Source organism: Rhinoderma darwinii (assembly GCF_050947455.1).
Source record: "Rhinoderma darwinii isolate aRhiDar2 chromosome 2 unlocalized genomic scaffold, aRhiDar2.hap1 SUPER_2_unloc_44, whole genome shotgun sequence".
NCBI lineage: Eukaryota > Metazoa > Chordata > Amphibia > Anura > Rhinodermatidae > Rhinoderma > Rhinoderma darwinii.
The window spans coordinates 564,081-579,285 of record NW_027461712.1 but is presented as its reverse complement, the minus strand read 5'-3'; the positions used below and the strand labels follow the sequence as shown (position 1 = coordinate 579,285).

Genomic DNA, 15,205 nt, shown 5'->3' with positions numbered 1-15,205 from the left:
AACGGGCACAGGCAGCGGCTGGAGCGGGCAACTTTATTTTCTGCGCATACCGTACATGAGGAGACAAAGTCCATGACGTCTTTGGGCAGCGAGCACCCGCGTGACCTGCCAGCTTGGAACTGTGACCCCAGCAAAGAATTCTTCCTCTGTCTGCCAGACACACAAAAGTCCTTCCTGGAGGAATGTCTCTAACCTGCAGAGGGTTCACAGAGAAGATGCAGGAAGTATCAATAATATTCTGTGGGGACTCCACAGTGTCCTCTGTTTCAAATGACCTAGACAAGGCATCGGCCCTCACATTCTTGTCGGCAGGTCGGTAGTGGAGTTCCAACCGGAACCGAGCAAAGAACAACGACCACCTGGCTTGTCGAGGATTCAACCGCTGGGCCGTCTGTCGGTAGGTCACGTTCTTGTGATCCGTGAAGACCAGTATAGGGTAGACTGCGCCTTCCAGTAGGTGTCACCACTCCTGCAGGGCCAGCATGATGGCCAGTAACTCCCAATCCCCAATCGAGTAGTTGCGCTCTGCGGAAGAAAACAGCTTAGAATAGTAGCCACATACTACAGTCTTGCCCTTCGAACCTTTTTGGAACAACAGTGCACCAGCACCAACAGAGGAGGCGTCCACCTCTAACGAAAACTGTAGGGATACATCAGAGTGGTGAAGAATAGAGGCTGACGTGAAGGCTTTTTTTAAGGATTCAAATGCGGCTTCTGCCTCCGGAGTCCACACTTTGGCATTCATACCCATTTTAGTGAGGGTAGAGATGGGAGCTGTCAAAGACGAGAAGTTGAAGTTGGGAATGAACAGTGTGGAAGTTGGCGAATCCCAGGAAGCATTGTATGGCCCTTAAGCCTTGGGGGCGTGGCCACTCCAGGACAGCCTTTATCTTCTGGGGGTACATCTTGAGGGCTTAATCAGGGATGATGTAGCCCAGGAACACATACTTCTCCAGCTTGGCATAAAGATGATTCTCTCTTAAATGAAGCAACACCTGGCGGACATGACTCTGGTGAGTTACTAGATCTGGGAAAAAAAATCAAAATGTCATCGAGATACACCACAACACAGACATAAAGGAGATCACGAAAAATGTCATTGACAAATTCTTAAAACACAGCGGGGGCGTTACACAGGCCAAAGGGCATCACTAGGTATTCATAGTGCCTGTCACGATTATTAAAAGCAGTCTTCCACTCGTCACCTTGACAAATCCGGATCAGATTGTAGGCCCCCCGCAGGTCCAGTTTAGAAAAAAAAATTGCCCTCCGTATGCCATCAAACAGTTCGGAAATCAAAGTCAGTGGGTACCTGTTCTTCACCGTGATCTGGATGAGGCCTCGGTAGTCAATGCAGGGTCGTAGGGATCCATCGTTCTTCTGGACAAAGAAGAACCCAGCTCTGGCCGGGGATGAGGATTTACGAATGAAGCCCCTCTCCAGATTCTCTTTAATGTAGGACGACATAGACTGGGTCTCCGGCAGGGAGAGAGGAGGAGACGACTCAGGAACCAAGTCGATCGGACAATCATATGCTCAATGTGGAGGCAAGGTCTCAGCTTCCTTCTTATCGAAGACATCAGAGAACATAGAGTAACAGGAAGGCAACCCTGCCAATGACTGAAGCGGAGGAGGCTGTGGTGGCTGGAAATGACCCAGACAGCGGTCGAGACAATTGGGACCCCACTGGAGAACCTCTCCAGAGTTCCAATCCAGGACTGGGGCGTGCAAATGGAGCCAAGGCAAACCCAGCAGCACGGGGTTGACAGCCTTGGACAAGACAAACAGGGAGATGAGCTCTGAATGAAGAGCTCCAACTTGAAGTATTAATGGCTTAGTCACAGACCAACTGGGTCAGGCAATGGCAGTTCATCTACCGAGGCAACGATCAATGGCCCTTCCAGCAGGACAGTGGGCAACTGAAGATCCACAAGGTCTTGGAAGATGAAATTGGCTGCAGAGCCAGAGTCCTGGTAGGCAGAGACCGGATTGGGCCTCTCGCCAGCAATGATGGTTACGGGAATGAACAGCTTGGAGGAGAGTTCTCGAATAAATGCAGTAACTCCCAGGGTTGTCTCTCCAACCAAACCTAGGCGCTGGGGTTCTTTGGCTTCTGAGGACACAGTTGCACGACATGGCCAGAGGTGTGCCTGCGCTGTTTCTCCTGGACGGTCAATTTTAGCCGATCCACTTGCATCTGAACCTCGGGCAAAGCAGTAGGAGGCAAGAGGGGTTGCTGGAAGTTGGGCACCAGTCTTGGAAGCCGTCTCTCCTGACGAACCTCATCAGATCTCTCCCTCAGCCTTATGTCCACCCGAGTGGCAAGCAGAATTAAGTCGTCCAAGGCAGGTGGCAGATCTCGAGCGGCAAGTTCGTCCTTGATCTCGGGCGATAGGCCATGCCAGAAAGATGCCACCAAGGCCTCATTGTTCCAGGATAGCTCTCCTGCCAGGGTCCTGAACTGGATGGTGTATTCGCCCACGGAGGTGTCCTCCTGGCGAAGGTTAAAGATAGCAGTCGCTGCCGATGAGACTCGTCCTGGCTCCTCGAAAACAGTCCGGAATAACCGCACAAACCCCTGGAAGTCTTGGGTCTCGGGTCCCTGACATTCCCAGATAGGGTTTGCCCATGCCAGGCTCTTACCATCAAGTAGGGACATGATGAAGGCGATCTTGGTTCCGACCGACGGAAATGCTCGGGCATGCAGGGTAAAATGGATATAGCATTGGTTCAGAAATCCCCGGCACGTACTTGCGTCTCCATAGAACCGAGAAAGTAATGGCAGCGAGAATCGAGGATCCGAGCCGGAACTGCCAGGTGGTGTAGCAGGAGGGTCGATCTGAGGAGCTGGCATAGAGGCAGGAAGGGAAGCAGCTAGTGTCCCTAGCTTCTGTGCCATGGAGTCCACTGCCACAAGAAGTTGATCCTATCTTGCATGGAGATCCTGAAGGTCCACGTGCATGGCTTGGGAGGGTGATATGCCCTTGAATTGGCCAGCGGAGTCCATTGCCTGAGCGTACTGTCACGATGCGGGGTGTGGACCCACTGGACCGTACTGCGTAGCGGAACGGCAGCTGACCAAACAGGTAAGTACAGAGTCTATAGTCCAGAGAGAATAGAAAAGTGGAAAAAGATGGATCTTCGGAAGGCGCTGCTACGTGGTACAATCAAAGGAATAGCAGGGAGGTATAGTCTAGTACAAAATATGTTTTATTGGAACAAAAAGTGGCTACGCGTTTCGACGCTGAACAAGCGTCTTCCTCAGTCCATCTTTTTCCACTTCTCTATTCATTTTGTCAAGCGGTCACCCTTTTGGGAACCGGTTCGGATCAGGCAGCAGCACCTGTGGATTATTCCTGCGATTTATAACTTTGGCCTTAGGTGAGCATGGTAAAGTTTTTTTCTTCACCTGCTTAACCTATTCACGATGTGGCGCCGTGTTTTTTGCTCTTTCTTTCACTATAGTCCAGAGAGGGTACCTATGGAAACTTGGACAGCAGTAAGGCAGGCTCGGCTGGGACCAGGCGCCAGGAATACGTCAGGCATGGCGTAGCAGAACAGGCGTGGTATGCAGCACAACACCACAACAGCTTAGCACAGTACTAGATCTGGATAGCACGGGAAACAGGATACAGGAACAGGGAACACTAGGAAACGGGAAGACACTAGGGGACCATTAGCAAGACAAACTTTGGGTAACGAACAACGCTCAGGCAAAGAAGAAGAGGGCAGGGCCCTTTTTATAGCCCAGTAGCATTTTGGTCTAGATTGCAGACTTCCTGTAATGGCAGGGGGTAGGGAGACGGACAAGTGAGCCCTAATCTACCCGCCACTCTGTCCCTGCCTACTTGCAACGACCCGCCCTAGGCGACGGGGTACAACTGGGCGGCGGTCCCTGCGCTCAGTAAGTGCACGACAAACACGACAAACATACAAGGAACACAAGCAAGGAAAAGGGGCCGTTGCCCACGGCAACACCGTGAGCAACCAGAGTGGTGAACGAGCCGAGTCAAGCCAGGAGTGTGCGAGGTACAAAACGAAAAGCAGAAGAGTAGTCGGTAAGCCAGGGTCTGTATGGAGCAGGATCAAAAATAGCAGGAGCTGTAGCTGGGCCAGGAAACCACAAGGAAAGAAACACAAGCAATAACAAGCACCGAGGGACAGGAAGTGCAGGCTTAAATAGACCGAGGGCGGGAGCTAGCTGAGTCTGGCCAGGTTACGATAGGCTCTCCCACTCCTAAGCCTGCCAGCCTGAATGGTGGAAGCAGGAGTCAGTCTCAGGGATGTATTCTCAGGTGCTGACTGATTAGTTCTGGGAGTTAACCCCGCTGTGCCTGGCAGATCCTTTACAGTACCCCCCCTTTTATGAGGGGCCACCGGACCCTTTCTAAGTGGACCTGGCTTACTGGGGAAACGCAGGTGGAACCTCCTGACCAATACCCCAGCGTGAACATCCCGGGCGGGTACCCAAGTCCTCTCCTCGGGCCCGTATCCTCTCCAATGGACCAGGTACTGGAGGGAGCCTTGGACCATCTTGCTGTCTACAATCCTGGCCACCTCGAATTCCACCCCCTCCGGGGTGAGGATGGGAACAGGAGGTCTCCTCGAGGGAGCCAAGGACGGGGAGCAGCGTTTGAGGAGGGAGGCATGAAACACGTCGTGTATCCGAAAAGACGGGGGTAACTCCAGCCGGAAGGAGACAGGATTGAGGACCTCAATGACCTTATACGGCCCAATAAACCGGGGAGCAAACTTCTTGGACGGAACCTTGAGACGCAAGTTCCTAGACGACAACCACACCAGATCCCCGACCATAAACAGGGGGTTAGCAGAACGTTTTTTATCAGCCTGAGTTTTTTGTACGCTCTGGGACACCTCTAGGTTCTTCTGAACCTGGGCCCAGACTGTGCACAGTTCCCGATGAACGACCTCTACCTCAGGATTGTTGGAACTACCAGGTGAAACGGAGGAGAACCGTGGATTAAACCCAAAATTACAAAAAAAAGGAGAGACCCCTGACGAGTTACTGACCCGGTTATTAAGGGAAAATTCGGCGAGGGGAATGAAAGAGACCCAATCAAATTGACAGTCAGAGACAAAACACCTTAAGTATTGTTCTAGAGATTGATTAGTCCTCTCCGTTTGGCCATTGGTTTCAGGATGGAAGGCAGAGGAGAAGGACAGATCAATCCCCAACTTCATACAGAAGGCTCTCCAAAACAATGAAACAAATTGTACCCCTCTGTCCGAAACAATGTTGACAGGGACCCCATGGAGACGCAGGATGTGTTTGACAAACAAGGTAGCCAACGTTTTGGCGTTGGGTAGTTTCTTGAGGGGCACAAAGTGGCACATCTTACTGAAGCGGTCCACCACCACCCACACCACCGACTTGCCTTGGGATGGAGGCAAATCGGTGATAAAATCCATGGAGATATGTGTCCAAGGTCTCTGGGGAATGGGCAACGAACGCAGTAAGCCCGCTGGTCGGGACCTGGGAGTCTTGGACCTAGCACAAACCTCACAAGCGGCGACGTAGGCCTTAACGTCTTTAGGCAACCCAGGCCACCAATAATTTCTGGTAATGAGGTGTTTGGTACCCAGGAAGCCTGGATGGCCAGATAGTGCGGAGTCATGATTTTCCCTAAGTACCCTTAGCCGGAATTGCAGGGGAACAAACAGCTTGTTCTCAGGAAGGTTCCCGGGAGCTGCACCTTGATCAGCAGCAATTTCAGAGACTAAATCAGAATCGATCGAGGAAATGATTATACCTGGAGGCAAAATACAAGCAGGATCTTCCTCCGAAGGAGGGCTGGCCATGAAGCTACGCGACAGTGCATCAGCCTTAATATTTTTAGACCCAGCCCTATAGGTAACCAAGAAATTGAATCTGGTAAAAAAATAAACGCCCATCGAGCTTGTCTCGGGTTTAGCCTCCGGGCAGATTCTAGGAAAACCAGATTCTTGTGGTCGGTAAGGACCGTTACCTGGTGCCTAGCCCCCTCCAGGAAGTGGCGCCACTCTTCAAATGCCCATTTAATGGCTAAGAGTTCGCGGTTGCCAATATCATAGTTACTTTCAGTTGGCGAAAACTTCCTGGAGAAGTAGGCACAGGGGCGGAGATGGGTGAGGGACCTGGTACCCTGGGACAAGACAGCCCCCACTCCCACCTCAGATGCGTCAACTTCCACGATAAATGGCTCCATTTGGTTGGGCTGAACCAGCACCGGGGCCGAGACAAAGCACTTCTTAAGGACCTCAAAAGCCTGGACAGCCTCAGGAGGCCAGTGGAGGAGATCAGCACCTTTGCGAGTGAGGTCCGTAAGGGGCTTAGCGATGACCGAGAAGTTAGCAATAAATCTCCTGTAATAATTAGCGAACCCCAAAAAACACTGTAACGCCTTCAGGGAGGCAGGTTGGACCCATTCCGCCACAGCCTGAACCTTGGCGGGGTCCATGCGGAATTCATGAGGAGTGAGGATTTGACCCAAAAATGGAATCTCCTGTACCCCAAACACACATTTTTCGGTTTTGGCAAACAGTTTATTTTCCCGAAGGACCTGGAGCACCTTCCTGACATGCTCCACGTGGGAGGACCAGTCCTTGGAAAACACCAGTATGTCATCAAGGTACACTACCAGAAAAATCCCCAGGTAATTTCGCAAAATCTCATTTATGAAATTCTGGAAGACCGCAGGGGCATTACACAACCCAAAGGGCATGACGAGGTATTCGAAATGGCCTTCGGGCGTGTTAAACGCAGTCTTCCACTCATCCCCCTCTTTGATGCGAATAAGGTTATACGCCCCCCGTAGATCCAATTTAGAAAACCATTGGGCCCCCTGAACCTGATTAAGGAGATCAGGAATCAAAGGAAGGGGATACTGGTTCCTTACCGTGACCTTATTCAGGCTACGGTAGTCAATGCATGGCCTAAGACCACCATCCTTCTTCCCCACGAAGAAGAAGCCAGCACCTACCGGAGAAGAAGAGGGACGAATGTAACCCTTGGCCAGGGATTCCTGGATATACTCTCTCATGGCTTCACGTTCGGGACAAGAAAGATTAAATATCCTACCCTTAGGAAGCTTAGCTCCTGGTACCAATTCGATAGCGCAATCGTATTCTCTATGAGGAGGTAACACTTCGGAGGCCTCCCTAGAGAAAACATCAGCGAAGTCCTGAACAAACTCGGGTAGCGTATTCGCCTCCTTAGGGGGAGAAATAGAATTAACAGAAAAACATGACGTACAACATTCATTACCCCATTTGGTTAGCTCCCCAGTATTCCAGTCAAACGTAGGATTATGCAACTGCAACCAGGGAAGACCAAGAACCAAATCGTACGATAATCCCTGCATCAACAGTACAGAGCATTGCTCCAAATGCATGGAGCCAACAAGGAGTTCAAAAACAGGGGTATGCTGTGTAAAATAACCATTAGCAAGAGGAGTGGCGTCGATACCCACTACCGGGACAGGTTTAGGCAAATCAATAAGAGGCATAGCAAGGGACATAGCAAATTCCACAGACATGATATTAGTAGAGGACCCTGAATCCACGAAAGCACTGCCGGTAGCAGACCTACCACCAAAAGAGACCTGAAAGGGAAGCAAGATCTTAGTACGTTTCATATTTACGGGAAATACCTGTGCGCCCAAGTGACCTCCCCGATGATCACTTAGACGCGGAAGTTCTCTGGCTGCAACCTTACGCTTAGGACAGTTGTTCACTTGATGCTTGTCGTCCCCACAGTAGAAGCAGAGACCATTCTTCCTGCGGAATTCTCTACGTTGTTGGGGGGACACGGATGCCTCGAGTTGCATAGGTATCTCTGAGTCTTTCGGGGAGGAACGAAGCAACGGAGCTTCGGGAGGCATCATGGGGGAGTCGGAGGAGAAAACACATAAACGTTCACGTTGTCGTTCCCTGAGACGTCGGTCAAGTCGTATCGCTAAAGCCATAACCTGGTCTAGGGAGTCAGAAGAGGGATAGCTAACTAGCAGGTCTTTCAGGGCATTCGACAGACCCAACCTAAACTGGCACCTTAAGGCAGGGTCATTCCACCGAGAAGCTAAGCACCACTTCCGAAAGTCAGAGCAATACTCCTCAACAGGTCTCTTACCCTGACTTAAGGTCACCAGCTGACTCTCGGCAAAGGCAGTCCTGTCAGTCTCGTCATAAATAAGTCCGAGAGCAGAAAAGAAACGATCAACGGAGGAAAGTTCAGGGGCGTCAGGAGCCAAGGATAAGGCCCACTCTTGGGGCCCTTCCTGGAGCCGGGACATAATTATACCCACCCGCTGGCTCTCAGAACCTGAGGAATGAGGCTTTAAACGAAAGTAAAGCCTACAACTCTCCCGAAAGGAGAGAAAAGTCCTCCGGTCCCCTGAGAACCGGTCGGGCAACTTGAGGTGGGGTTCAAGAGGTGCGGTGAGGGGAACTACCAGAGTAGCATCAGGCTGGTTGACCCTCTGAGCCAGGGCCTGGACCTGTAGTGAGAGACCCTGCATTTGCTGAGCCAGGGTCTCACGGGGATCCATAGTGGTGTCAGGGACCAGGGGTAGACTAGGTATGGGCTTGTTATTATGTAATGGCAGGGGGTAGGGAGACGGACAAGTGAGCCCTAATCTACCCGCCACTCTGTCCCTGCCTACTTGCAACGACCCGCCCTAGGCGACGGGGTACAACTGGGCGGCGGTCCCTGCGCTCAGTAAGTGCACGACAAACATACAAGGAACACAAGCAAGGAAAAGGGGCCGTTGCCCACGGCAACACCGTGAGCAACCAGAGTGGTGAACGAGCCGAGTCAAGCCAGGAGTGTGCGAGGTACAAAACGAAAAGCAGAAGAGTAGTCGGTAAGCCAGGGTCTGTATGGAGCAGGATCAAAAATAGCAGGAGCTGTAGCTGGGTCAGGAAACCACAAGGAAAGAAACACAAGCAATAACAAGCACCGAGGGACAGGAAGTGCAGGCTTAAATAGACCGAGGGCGGGAGCTAGCTAAGTCTGGCCAGGTTACGATAGGCTCTCCCACTCCTAAGCCTGCCAGCCTGAATGGTGGAAGCAGGAGTCAGTCTCAGGGATGTATTCTCAGGTGCTGACTGATTAGTTCTGGGAGTTAACCCCGCTGTGCCTGGCAGATCCTTTACACTTCCTGCAATTATGCGCACTGGCCCTTTAAGACCGTGCACGCGCGCCCTCTGGGAGACAGTCTCGATACCAGGAAGTGAGTGTCTGCGCCTCACTGGGGGATGTCGCAGCAGAGAGCACATATGTCCGTGGCCACGGCCGTCGAGGAGTAAGTCACAATGACGGGCCGTGGCCATAGACGTAACAATCCCATTGGAAGGATGTAAAACGGTCTGTGCATGCTCTCCATGGAAGAGTGGGAAATAAAGTCTCCCATATAAGAGACTAGCACACAGTAAGGCTTCATTCACAGTTGTGGTTTTTGGTCAGTATTTTCCCTCTGTATTTGTAAGACAAAACTGAAAGTGGAACATAAAGAAAAGTAGAATGGAAAGAATTCATCGTCTTCCAGGTTTTGGATTTACTCCTAGTTGTGGCTTACAAATAATGATGCAAAATACTGACCAAAATATGCAAGTCTAAATGAGACCTCTTGATAAACGCCGGCTGGAGGTGGTTTTTACCAAAAGGGCAGAACCAGGTATTCGACCCACAGAAGGTAATGGCAGATCCGGGAATTGTTCTGTTTAACAAATTATTATGAATTCAATCTGTTGTTTTTTGTTTAATTCCATCACTTTTGTCTTTACATATTGTATGAACGAAGATCAAATATTGATAGTTCCACATAGGCTCAAAACATTTACTCAGGGTGTCCTTACTTTTTCAGTATGTCACTCTGGATTGTCCTGCAGCGTGGGTGACTTTATGAATATAGTAATAAGGAGCAAGGTTCATGGTGACAATTCAGCTTCAATTCTTTAAAAGTAAACTAAAATCTTCTTTTCTTCCTAACGCACAATACTTCTCCTCCATGGATCTCATCACCGTTGACCTCAGGTAAATATAATTTAGGTGTTGGGCAGATCCAGGCTAATTCCACCCAAAAAATAAACACTTATTGGTTGTATAATGCCGGAGAATAACTTTGTGTTAGAAATCTATTTACCATTTCCCACATGTCAAGCAAGAATTTGTTTTCTTCTATTTGTGAATTTGCTGATTTTCAAAATTTTATTTCATTTATATGGAACATCAAAATATTTTTTCCCCTGTGTGACTTCTATAATGATCCCTAAGTTTGGCTTTAGTAATAAAACATTTCCCGCATTCTGAACATGAATAGGACTTCTCCCCTGTGTGAATTCTTTCATGTATAACAAGAGATGATTTATCTGTAAAGCATCTCTTACATTCTGAACAGGAGTATGGCTTCTCCCCTGTATGAATTTTCTGATGATTCCTAAGTTTGGCTTTAGTAATAAAACATTTCCCACATTCTGAACAGGAGTACGGCTTCTCCCCTGTATGAATTTTCTGATGATCCCTAAATTTGGTTTTGGTAACAAAACATTTTCCACATTCTGAACATGAATGCGGCTTCTCTCCTGTGTGACTTCTCTCATGTATAACAAGACCTGATTTATTTGTAAAACATTTCCCACATTCTGAACATGAATACGGCTTCTCCCCTGTGTGAATTCTCTGATGTCTAACGAGATGTGATTTACATATAAAACATTTCCCACATTCTGAACATGAATACGGCTTCTCCACTGCGTTACTTCTCTGATGTCTAACGAGCTGTGATTTATATATAAAACATTTTCCACATTCGGAACACAAATATGGCTTCTCCCCTGTGTGGCTTCTCTCATGTACAACAAGACCTGATTTATTTGTAAAACATTTCCCACATTCTGAACATGAATACGGCTTCTCTCCTGTGTGACTTCTCTGATGTCTAACGAGATATGATTTATATATAAAACATTTCCCACATTCTGAACATGAATACGGCTTCTCCCCTGTGTGACTTCTTTCATGTCTATCAAGAGCAGATTTATCTGAAAAGCATTTCCCACATTCTGAACATGAATATGGATTCTCTCCTGCATGAATTCTCTGATGTGTAACAAGAGTTGATTTATTTATACAACATTTTCCACATTCTAAGCATGAATATGGTTTCTCCCCTGTGTGAATTTTCTCATGTGTATCAAGAGATGTTTTATCTGTAAAGCATCTCTTACATTCTGAACATGAATATGTATTCTCCCCTGTGTGACTTCCCTCATGTATAACAAGATTTGAATTTATTGTAAAACATTTTCCAAATTCTGAACATGAATATGGCTTCTCTCCTTTGTGACTTCTCTGGTGTGTAACAAGATGTGATTTAGATATAAAACATTTCCCACATTCTGAACAGGAGTATGGCTTCATTCCTTTGTGAATTCTTCCGTGTGTAGTCACACCAGAGCTTTTTGTAAACGGTTTTCCATATTCACCACATTGAAACCTTTTCCCCCCTTTCTGACCTGTACTTGTGGTAACAACTTGTGATTGGTCAGGAGAAGGTTCCTCATGATTAGGGGGATTAGATGATATGTCTGTACTGTGAAGTCCTGGATGTACATTAAGGGTAATGAGGTTTTCTCCTGAAAGGTGCTGCATGATATCTTCATCTTCTACTTTATACTTTAGCGATAACATTACGTTTCCCTGAGAGTTCTTACTGGGATTTTCTGTTAGAATGAAAAATGGATTTCGTAAATTATTTTTTTAAACCACAAAGTAGAATAATTTATAACATTTTTATGAGGCTAGGATCACACACATAGTTTTGATGTAGTTTTTGGCTCAGGTTTTTTAAGCCAATCACAGGAGTGGACAGAAAGAAAAGGAAATTAATCTTTTCATTTTACCTTTTCATAGTTTAGGACCCACTTCTGACTTTAGCTCACAAATCTGTGCCAAAAACGGCATCATAACTGATTGTGTGAACCTGGCGTTAGGCTGGACACATACATGCAGTGTGAAGTGTAATATTTTAGCCAAATCCAGAAGTGGATTTAGCAGGAATGAGCTTCCTTTATATTTCTCTTTGAATCCACTCCTGGCTTTGGCTAAATCAAAACTGCATGTGTGATTCCCGCTTATAAAGCTTTGTAGAACACTTTAAATGTATGAATGACAAAGTTCAGGATTCTGTTCTACAATCTGTGACACTTATTACATAAACTTAGACTTGATAAAAACTCCAAAATATGAAAAGAACAAACGTGTCTGGCAAGGACACCTGTCCTCTGCGGACTCACGTGGCCTTTCATTACCAATTGGGCATCACAAGAACTTATCACCGTTATTGATAATCTAATCATTGCCGCAGTTCACAGTAAATAAGAGACAAAACGGACATCTCAGGCTGAACTCATGGAAATGGTCTATATAGTCCAAAGGCAGCTCAGCCACCAGATCTCAGGGTTCTAGAGCATCTTTAGGATGTAGTGAAATAATCAGAATCTGTAATAAAAGTTTCCAGTAACTTGTTGAATCCATTCTACTAAAAATCAGCCTGTTCTAAGGGTAAAGAGGGTCCTATCAACTAATGCCGTGGCCCCTGAGTGCAGGTGATCATCACTGGGACGTCCTTGTAATAATTACATGTGAAATAACCGCTTCCTAACAATCATGAATCTGGAAGATTGATTTTCTTTTTTATTGTGATACATTAAATTGTATTATTTCATTGTGAGCTCTGCCTTAGGGAAAAGCATTCTAGGCCTAGAGGTTTATGGTTGCAGATGATCAAATATGTAACCTTTAGATTTATAACAGGAGTATCAAATGTTCCTCAAACATGTTCCGCAGCACTCCAATACACTGTAGCAACACTGGGTGAAAGTATATGGGTGTCCCCCAGCAGCAGTCCAGAGAAGGTTACGGCCCCAAATAAAACACAAACTGCACAGTGGGTGTGTGAGGGTCCTTTATGCGGCCTATATACATGTCCAGCCTGGTGCTCAATGGGCTATTTCACAGCTATTGGTAGGGAATTCCAGGAGCAGGTCTGGGATAACACCCAGTGAAATATGGCCGGCCTATTACAAGATGTTGGTCCTGGGGCGGCAGGTACACACCAAAGACAGGAGAGCCGCAGCACTAAATCAAGGCTAGGGATTGTGCAGGTGCAGTAGACTTCATATGAAGAAAAAACCTTGAGCAAAGAAATAGATATTCGGGAGCCAAATGCAGGAGGCAGATAAGAGGAGTCGGGGACACTCCACAGGCAAAATTGTAGTTATTGCATTAAATACCTGAAAGCCTCTGGATCCCTGGCAGGTAGTTAAATCCACATGCTTAGTCCACAGCCAAGGTGCCCCATGATGTGCATGGCGGATTAAGGAAAAAACCGTCTGCCGAGTTAGAGCAGACACAGTATACTGTGTGACGTATTAGAGCAAAATAAAAGGAGAAAAAAAACACAAAGAGGACATAGTGCATCAACCGGTTTAAAAGAGAAGAGCAGTTGGGTGATCAGTGCTGCTCTGGTGGTCGTGCTCGGAGCACAACATCCATAAATGTGTGAATCCAACGAGTCCGCAGCCTGGGTTCCGATCTGGATCGCAGAGTCTAGATATAAAATGCAGAGAAAGGGATAGTAAAAAATCAGGAATGTCACCCTGGTGCTGCTGGGAATTCTGAATAGCTTTTCTACAAGAACACTCTTACTTCGATCATGAATTTTCATAGGGCTTGTTTGTAAAATAATACGACGCGTTTCAAAGACGCACAGGCTTCTTCATCAGGTAAAAATACAAACGGTGTAACAGCCCCTAGCAATGTACAGAAAAGAACCGCCAAAGGAAAGCTTAGTCATGATGGAGCGTCATAGGGTTAAAGGTTCCTTGGATCAATGAGATTGTTTGAGTCCGGCACAACATCGTGCAGAATGTCCGACAATCCGAGATAAAACAATAAAAGACAAGGTAGTGAAGGCTCAAATAGTGGAACCAGGTAAAGGACAAGATAACAGACGGCTAATGTGATATAATAAAATATATATATAAAATTGTATACAGTGTCCTGATAAGAGACACACATAAGTAAAGACTCATTATTGCCCTCAATGTTTATGTGGTGAAATTCAGATCCGTGATCAGATCACTGACAATAGGGAGCGTTCGTGGTGTCGTGGGACAATTGTGGCTGTACACCGCTACAGTCTTCGATTCACTAGTGTAAACAATGCGTCTACGTCGTTGCAACAGAAAAGCGCTTGTTGGAAATCTACGGTTACCTAGATGATACGAAGTATAAATATGTAACCATGGTCGTCGGACACCAAACTACGGAGGCCCGGAAAGTTCAAAATAAAAAAACGATTCGAAGGAGATTTTGCTGCAGTCAGAGGTGGTCATAGATACCGGACCCTTCATTATGGAGGCCTGGAAGGCTCAAGGTTGTGAACGATTCGACGGGTTATGATTACTAGCAAAGGGGATACCAGCTTGTGTCAGTGTGAGTGACCGCATCGACAAATAGGACATGTTTTTCATGGTTTGTGCCCGTTTATGCGGCTGTCCGCAGTGTTAAAGAAAACTGAAATATCTGCGTATTGCTGTAAGATGGATGTGGAATTAGCGGAGAGTCTATGGGGTCATTATGAATCCATAAGCCTCAATAAAAGAGCTAAGGGGGATGGTTTCTAATACTACGTTATATTGGGTTGCTTTTTAGAGGTTTTCAGGTGAGAACCATGCTTTTTTCTGCTAGGTTAGCAGAATATCATCTTCTGTATGGGGGGGGGGGGAATATTGAATGTGGAGGCTAGGTATTGGTAAAGGTTTGAGATGATGGTCTCATTTCATTCAGCCCATGGGACACTAAGGTGTTAAATTTGTAAATCCAGTGGACTTCCTTCTTACAAAGGGAGTCAAACCTATTTGGATAATGTTCAATGGAGGTTGAATCGTTCCCCCTATATATTGGGTTCTGTAGCTGCAGATGATGAAGTACATTACAAATTGTGATTGGCAGTTCAGTTTCTTTTTTATATCAAAACAGTTCCCAGTGGAGTTAGACTGGAATGTTTCGGTGTTGTGGGTGATTGTTTGGCATCTTGACGTGCCACATTTGAAGCTACCCACTTTGGTGGGTGTCTGTGGGGAAAGTAAGAGAGCCTCTGTTTGGTGGAATTGAACTAGTGGGAGCGAAGATCTTTTTAAATTG

At 47.1% G+C, this 15,205-nt stretch overlaps 1 pseudogene; it reads right to left on the bottom strand.

Moving 5' to 3' along the window:
• Positions 1 to 9,764: 9,764 nt before the first annotated feature.
• LOC142677663 (uncharacterized) overlaps positions 9,765 to 15,205 on the bottom strand; it is a 255,835-nt pseudogene continuing 250,394 nt past the window's right edge.